We start from the raw sequence: 9,237 nt of genomic DNA on the forward strand, positions 1-9,237 counted from the left end.
GTATATATATATATATATATATATATATATATATATATATATATCAATAATGTTTAAGTATATTTTATTAGTAATAAGTTAGATTTATTGCCTAAATTCTTTTCTATATAAATAGTAAAAAATAAATAAATAAAAGAGAAAAAATATAATTAAAAGACAATACTGGACATCATCTTCTTGGTTTTTAATATGCACATTACGGGGTAATTAAGATATTAGACTCAAAATTTTTAGAACTATGCGGGCAAAATTTCCTCTCCTTTTCTCCCTCCTTTTTTTCATAGGGCACGATATCTTCCAGAAGGGCTCAATTCCCCCTATCCAACTCACGAAAAATTTCAGGAGTCAATTTTCGCTTCCCAATTCGCCAGAAAGGTAAGCTCAATTCCCCTTCTTCATCATCTTCTCTACATAGTAAGTCAGCACAATTCGAAAAATAAAAGTTTGTCATGCTCTTTCTTAGTTTCTGTTGCGCTATGTCTTCTTTATTTACTTTCCGATGTAGAGTTTGAAACTGAAATTGTTTAAGTATTCTTGTGGATCTATGTATAATTGGGTTAAATTGTTGTTCATTATTGTGTGAGTTGCTTTGTTCTCGAGTTCCTAATTACAAATGAGATTATACTTTTTAGAATCTAGGTTTTATAGTATGTGTTTTGCTCTTCAATTTTTCTTTAAATTGTTAAATTTTAATAATAGGAAATCATGTGAGTTCATCTTAGAATACCATTACAGTCTGATTGCCTACTACCTTTTTTTAGGGTAGGTGGAAAGGAGAGGGGATTTCATTAAGAAGGGAAAGAAGAATTGAAAAACTTTTGGCTCCCTGCAATTGTTCCATTGATTTTTCTTAGCCTTTCGATGTTTATCTTCTATGCTAAAAAACACGTTGTTCAAATTATGAGTTTTTGATAAACTAAATTTTCAGTATTTTTTTTATCAGTCAGTATTTTTTGTGTGATTTACATTCTATTTAGTTATAATAAGGTGATGCACAGTGCAAAGGTTTTAGGATTGGTGGGTTAGTATGATAGCAATGATGGGTAAGATATGTTCTTAACTCATTTTGGCAAGACCTTTTTCAGAGAAAACTTTATATAATATGCTTCTTGAATAATATGAAGCTACAATAATTGAAGACCATTTGCAACATCGAATATCAGTTGCATAAAGTAGCAGAGAGTAATTTGTTTCATATTCTCTTGCAGTTGTTATTCTTATAGATACTGGCAGGATTCATGCCTTAGAAGATTTGAGTAAGTCCCTCAAGATATAGATGAGATGTTGAAGTAAGCTAGTTGTATATAAATTTTCTTTGTTATGATATACGAGAAAATTACTTTGTACTTTATCTCTCATGCTAATATTATCAAATTCAGTGCAATGCCATTGCTATACCAAGTGCTCGAGACTTATATCTTTGAGATTTGGGATCTTTTTTTCTTCTCATGTTACCATATTTTTCCATTTAGTCTGTCAGAAAAATGCTAGTAGTCTATTAGTTTTTTATCAAATATTTTTATTCAATTGTTTAAGCATAGTGACGTTAAGAGTGTGCCTACTTGTATCACCGGATGGCAGCAATACAAATGACTGATCAAATACTTATCACTTTTCTGTATTTAATTAATTATTATGGAGCTACTCTAGGTTATGTTATGTTTAAGTTAGCGTATATGAGTTTATATTACTTAGTTTATATGTATTTGAATTTGTGATGTTTGTTACTATAGTTTAGGAGATACCTCTATTGTACTCTTTCCCATTTACCTTTTCATAATGCATGATCTGTTTGGGTGCAAAGAAGTATGGTGAAGAAATATATTTCACTGGTGAATATGTGTACAAAAGCTTGCGGATTGTTGTACTGACATGATAGCATTGAGGTTTAAGTTATGCTTCTTAACTTGTTTCTTGACCAGGTATTCATTTCATAGAAAGCTTATTTTTGCATAACAAATTTCTTGGATTATAGGAAGCTACAGTAATTGGAAGAACATTTGCAGCATTGAACACTAGTTGAAGTTACAAAGAAATGATAGCCTTCTACATTTTCAATCCTTGCACTTCTCTTCCCCAGGTTATGTTAAGTAACCAAGAATAATTTGTCTCATATTCTTTTACAGTTATTACTTATAAAGATTAGAGTGAAATTTATGCCTTATAAAATTTGATTAAGTCCCTTAAGAAACGAGATACTGAAGTAAGCTGGTAGTATATAAGTTTAATTTTTTCGGTTGAAGTTTTGGCACTATTTTTGCTTCTTTTACTTGAAATTAGCTCCAGAAGATTGACACTGGTTTGTTTGTTTAACTAATTATTAGTTCCCTCCTATTTTATCAGTTTATTTCTTCTATCAGTGTTCCAGTGATATTAGCGTTCAACTTTATTGCAAGTTTAACTTTCGTATTGGGCTGGATTGTAGCTTATAATTTGTTTCTTTAATTCTAATGTTAGAAAGCCTATAGAGGTTCACTTAATACTTAGTAGTTATATAGCTGGTCCTTTTCATGAATGTATAGCTAGAATCTATGTTTCCAAGTAGAATAGCTTGTGGAGGTAAAGTTTTGTGATGATATACGAGGAAACAACTTTGTACTTTAACTCTTATTCATGTGAGAGTATCCAACAACTTCTGTTCAATGCTATTGTTAGACCAAGTGACAAATTTATTTGTTAGAAGATTTGGATTTTTCGTCTATCTATGTAACTAGATTTGTCCAGCAACTTTTGTACAATGCCATTGTTAGACTATGCTAGTCGTTTATATGTTTTTCATTGAATGTTTTTGTTTTATTGGTTCAACATATGATGGAAAAAGCGAGTCTGCTTCGCGCGTGGATATAAGAGTATCATCAAGTGGCAACAAGACAAATCACCAAGTACTTTGTATTTTTTGTATGTTTATTTGTTAAGGAACTACTTTAGATTGTCTAATGTTAAAGTTATCATTTAGTATGTGTTTGTAAACTTTAGTTTGATATGAATTTGATTTGTAATGTATGTTACAAACATACAATAGATATTTTAATCGAATTTTTTTTGAATGTATGAGTTATTTAGTAAAATTATTTGTTGAGTCCTAATTTTTTATTTTGAAATAGGTATTGCATCATTTATAAACTGATAGTATTAAATATTTTTTTTAATGATTGAGTTAAAATTGTGGGGGTTATAAATCCCCACAAATAAATTTTTTGTAAACACTGAAATCAAATTACAGGGGTTATAAATTATCACTAATTGCCTTTAGAAACTGTCACAAATTGAAATTTTATTTTGTGGCGGTCGTCGTGGGGGTTTTAGAAAACTGCCATAGAAATGCTCGTGGCGAACATAACTACAACGTTTTTTAAAACCCCCATAATTCATTTTGTGGAGGTCGAAAACTGCCACAAATTAACAAAAAGACCCCCGCAAAATGAGTCTTTTTTGTAGTAATTAGTGTTGTATTCTATTATTGTTAGATTTTGATTACTACATGTTGTTTCTTTTGCTTTGTTTTGTTGTTGTTACTACTTTCTTTCATCTTTCTTTGAACCGAGGATCTATCGGAAACAACCTCTTTACCTTCAAGGTAAGGACAAGGTTTGCATACACACTACCTGTTCCAGACCCCACTTTAAGACTATACTGGGTTTGTTTTTGTTGTTGATGATCGATTAGAATTACTAACATTTATGTACTAAAACTGAAATTTAATTTTTTGTACGATGACCGATCATTGATGTGATTATTGAATTGATTTAATTATTTTAATAATCAGTTAATGTAATTCAAACCAACATAGGGTTAAGATTAATACATGAGTACAAAAAGTATTATACTAGAAATTAAATGTTTGAATATTTCTTCTTTACTAGGGCCGAGCAATAATTTTGTTGGGTTGTTAAATGCTAATTAAGTGAAATTTAAAGGACTAACCCATATTTTTAAAAATACAATCTTAAATATTGGACCCATAGTCTCCATCTCTTGGCTGGGTTTTCTCCCCGTTTTCTAGCTCTTTCTGTTTAATTATCAGATAAAGTCTCTGTTTCTCTCACATTCTCAATACTGAATTGGCAATAAGTTGGGTGCGATTTCATAAAGGTAAGCTTCAATTCTGTTTGATGATCTATCATTTTCAGTGTAGTTGATCTCTGTTTCACTTGCATTTATTATTAATTTGGTTCCTAAATGATTTGTTCGTCAAACTGGTTAACTACAATTTTTAGGTTAAAAATTTGACATTAGGTAGGATGATTCATGTGGTTATCTGATCCAAATGTTATTGAACATGTTCTGGTCAGAAGAAATTATGTATATCATCTTAATCATCAAAGTGGTTAAAAAAAATATAAGAACCAAACGAAGGAAGACGAGACCATTCCAATAATATGATACTAATTTGTTTAGATTAGATGTGTAAGTGTCTTCACTAAGCACATATTAAATTTTGGATTAATTGCAGTAAGCATCTCCTGTAAGTATTTTAAAATCAAACACTTACAACCCCTATGTAAAACCAGTTTCTTTAATTTTGGTGTAAATTTGTTGCCTCAGAATTCGCATATAATGGGAACGGAACCTCCCCTTTGCCGGCCAACCATGACACCAAAATTGGGAAATAAAGATATATCATTTTCCTTTGAACGGAGCTTTGCTCGTGTAAATTAAGTGGTCAATGGATTTACACATGTGATATATTTGCACAAAGTGACTTTTTGTGTTAATTGTTTTAGTTTTTGATTCAGCATGTAAAAGTGGGCAACATGAACACAAGTTGAATAAAAGAAATGCGAGAGTTTGTCAAAGAAAAGAAGTGTGAGAGTTGAAAGTGAGTTGGGGAAGTAAACAGTCTGCTAGTTGCATTTAGTTTGCATGAAACCTAATATAATCGTTTTTATTGTAAAAACAAATACTGTTAACTAACTTTGATTAACTCATTTCTGAAATGATCTCTCAAGATTGCAAATTATTCTTTAGGTATTTATTGCATTTCTCATGTTACCATTCCGTGTTATTCATGTTTTCTTAAGTTTAGTTCTTATACAGCCGTTTTTTATATTTTCTTACGTTTAGTGATTCTTATACAACCATTATATATGAATGTGAACTTTGCTTTAGAGTATTGGTAATACCAACTTGTATGATGGTGAAAAGTGTGGTAGTATATCTTGGTCTAGAGTGGGGACATGTTATTCTGGAAATACAACTAGCTAGCGCGCTGTTTTTCAGCTTTTGACATGAGTGAGATATCTTAAAATTGCTTGAATGAACTCCCACTGCACTTGACCTTTGTTATTCCTTCCCTTTGCGGGAGGGATTTTTGTTTGTTGCATGAGCCCCTGACTTGTTTTCACTATGTTGTTTCTATTGTTCTTGTTGTTCTTATTGGTAAAATCTATCTCACTTAGAGTTTGAAAGGAGATAAAAAAGAAATATTTGATGTCATTACAAGATGGATGATGGGAAGGATATTCGACCAATTGTTATTGACAATGGAAGTAAAATGAGCAAGGTTAGTTAGAAAAAACTATTTGCAATTTCAGCTGTGCGTGGTGCTAACTGTTTTGCCTCCTATGGGACCTGCTAATAAATCATAAGTGTGTCATTTGTTTCTTTAGGCCGGGTTTGCTGGGGATGATTTTCCAAAGGCTTTTTTCGAAAGTATAGTTGGTCGTCCTCGTCACACGGCCGTCATGGTTGGTATGGGACAAAAAGATGCCTATGTAGGCCCCGAAGCTAATAGTAACAGAGGTATTTTGACTCTAAAATATCCCATTGAACATGGCATAGTAAGAAATTGGGATGATATGGAGAAAATATTGCATCACATATTTTACAATGAGCTCCGTGTTTCACCCGATGAGCATCCCGTTCTTCTGACTGAGCCACCACTTAACTCCAAGCGAAACAGAGAGAAAATGACTCAAATCATGTTTGAGGCATTCAATGCTCCAGCCATCTATGTTGCAGTCAAGGATGTTCTTTCTCTCTTTGCTATTGGTCGTACAACCGGTAGACCTTTCCTTTATGATATGTTGCTTTATGATATGTTGGATTTTTCCAATCATTAGAGTGGTGTCTTCCGTAAGATTGAAAACCAGCAATTGCTGGTTTTCTACTGTTTTAATCAGTCACTAATTCATTTGTTATTTTGCAACAAGGTATTGTGCTTGACTCTGGTACTAGCGTGAGCCACATTGTCCCAATCTATGAGGGACATGCACTTCCCCATCTATCTTGTGTTTATGTCTTGGTGGTCGTGATCTTACTGATTATCTCGAGGATATTGTCATGAATCTCACGGAGGGTCATTATTTATCATGCATTGGCGTTGCATCGCTAATTATTTGTCATATGAAGGAGACGATTGCTTATGTTGCACTGGATTTTGAACAGGAGATTGAGAAGGCAAAAAAGTTCTCAAAATCAGTAGAGAAAGGCTTTGAGCTTCCTGTTGGAAAAATCATAACTCTTGGTGCGGGGAGGTTTCGCTGCCCTGAAGTCCTATTCCAGCCATCATTGGTTGGAAAGGAAGCGACAGGAATTCATGAGAAAGTATACAACTCAATCATGAGATGCGATATTGATATTAGGAAAGATTTATTTTTAAACATTGTGCTTAGTGGTGGCTCAACTATGTTTCCAGGCATAACAGAACGTATGAGCAAGGAAATCACTGCTCTTGCTCCAAGCAGCACAAAGATCGAGGTGATCGCACTACCTGAGAGAAAATTTAGCGCTTGGATAGGAGGATCAATTTTAGCTTCCCTCAGTACTTTCAAAAGAGTTAGTTTCTTTTTGCTTTATCTCACTGTTCAATCAATCAATGTATTGTTAACTCTTTAAAGCTCAAGTGATTCAGCACTAATATCTATGTCCGATGCAGATGTGTATAACAAAGGGCGAGTATGATGAAATTGGTCCCTCTATTGTCCACAGGAAGTGTTTCTAAGCTTGGTGAGAACTTAAAATCCTCTTTGGTTAAAAATTCCTTCAAATGAATGCTTCATTGTAGGTCACAGTGACATGTTTTTTAGTTAAGTGATACCAATCCTATGAGCAGACTGTTTCAATGTGCTATTCTTCCTTGGTTTGGCTTTATTGGTGTCGTCCATTACGAGAAGTTGGTTATATTTTTATTATATAAGCAGACTTTTTTAGAAGTGTGGACTCTGGATTAGCTTTCCTTTGACAACAATATTAACCAAAAAATATATCGATAAGAGGTAATGCAATTGCAGAAAAATTGATATATGTGTTTTATGCTTTGTAAGTTAGCTTTGACGATGTTATGCTTGTTTTTGTGTTACCAGTTTGCAAGCAAAGATTTTTGTTCATACCTTTCTATTGTTGTGGATGATATGAATGAATGCGTATTCCAACTTCCATATATTCTGTTTGTGGTACTATGCATAAGGTTGTTCAATCTATTGGCCTCTTTAATAGATGAGAAAGAAAAGTACGAAGAGAAAAAAAAATGAAAGTTAATTTTCTACCTTCTATTTTTGGAATAAAAAGTGGAATCAAAGTGAAACAGACGGTGGTTACTTTTAACTTTTGATTGGGATTAAATAGTCAAATGACATAGAATATCAACAGATAAACTGATAAACAAAGCTATAATTTGGTCTCTGTTTTTATTGGTCAAGTCTTGGCGGAATGTCTGTTTTTATTGGTCTTAGTGAAATGTCTCCGTTTTTACTTGAACCCCATAATTTTTCAATATGTAAAGCTTGAGATTCTTGTTTGGTGGTGAAACATCGATGTTAATAATCCATTATTGTTAAAATCGTTTGAATATTCATAATTTGTGCATAAATTTTTAGTTCAAATATCGATTAATTGATTTATGGTAAAAACCTCAAAATTTAATTGTTGGATCTTAGAAAGTGTTGAGGAAGATAAAATGAGTCTTTTTTGATATTGTTTAACTAAAATATATAGGTTTACTGAATATAGCATAAATTCTGCCAATCCAGTAGAGAAATCCGTGAAGAGCAAAATCATGCTAGCCTGGTAGACTCTAATAAACAATTTAACGGATATGTAGAGTAATAATAACATAAACTTCACCAATTCGGGAGAGAATCCTTAAAGAGCAAAATCATGCAAATCCGATAGACTTTGATGAACAGTTTAACTGATAGGTAGAGTAGATATAATACAAACTATATCAATCTAGTAGAGAAATATTGAAGAGTGATAATAGTGTGCAGATTCGAAAGCCATTTTTTAAATACCGCCATATTTGGCTAAGACCAGTACCTTACGGGCTATTCTAATCAACTAATCTTAGGGTACACGCGATGCAGTGAATCCTATCTCAATAAGTATAAATTTATTTAAAGATAATATTGAGTTATAAAATAGAAGTATAAGTTCCTAAAGACGGTCATGAATATTGGTTGTATATAACTAACTCAATAGTTTAAAAAATTATCTCAAATAATCATCAATAATTCAACTTAAAATTTGTTCCAGGTTTGTAATTTCATAGTTTCAGTTTCACGATAAGAACCTTGAAAATCTAAATAATTGTCAAGGATACAATTTACAACATAAAAACAGGCCACTAATAATTTACGAACTTTAAATAAACACAAAATTGAGTACAATAATAGACAAAAACTTCGGGTTCGCGCGTTGCGTGTGCCTTATCATAATTTTTAGATAATCATGTACCTAAACTTGCTTAATAATTTTTTTTTAAAAAGCACGTATATATATTATATTAAAATAGAGTTTGATTTATGAAATAAAACTTTAAGCTCTTAAATTTGATGAATATTGAACCTACATAGCTAACTTAATAAAAGAAATTCATCATTCCATATATTCAATTTAAACATCTAATTTTATAATTTCATCACCTCCGTAACTTTTGAAGATTTAAAAGCCTTTATGTTTTTCAAAAGCTATTTTCAAGTGGGTCCTTTTTTTTTTGGGTAATTTTTCAAGTTCATTCTATAAGATCCAAATCGTATCAAGTAACTAAAATAAGGCAATGATTTTTTTTTTCTGGCATACAAAATACAAATTGTTTTATTTTCTAATCAATAAGAATTACTATATGAATTTTATCGGACGAAATAAAAAATAATAAGCTACTATCGCTAAAGTGAAAACTACAAATAAATTTTAAGACGCATAATATGAGTTGAACTAAAAAGTCTCGTATGTAAAGACTTAAATGTCTAACTTAACTTTTAACATGCTTAATATTTCATACTTTAAATAACTATAAAC

The 9,237-nt window shown here is 31.7% G+C and overlaps 1 pseudogene; it reads left to right on the forward strand.

Moving 5' to 3' along the window:
• The first annotated feature begins 217 nt into the window (after window positions 1-217).
• Window positions 218-7,329, forward strand: LOC107759311 (actin-100-like; annotated as a pseudogene).
• Window positions 7,330-9,237: the final 1,908 nt, after the last annotated feature.

The sequence above is a fragment of the Nicotiana tabacum genome, chromosome 16, assembly GCF_000715075.1.
Source record: "Nicotiana tabacum cultivar K326 chromosome 16, ASM71507v2, whole genome shotgun sequence".
NCBI classification, from domain to species: domain Eukaryota; kingdom Viridiplantae; phylum Streptophyta; class Magnoliopsida; order Solanales; family Solanaceae; genus Nicotiana; species Nicotiana tabacum.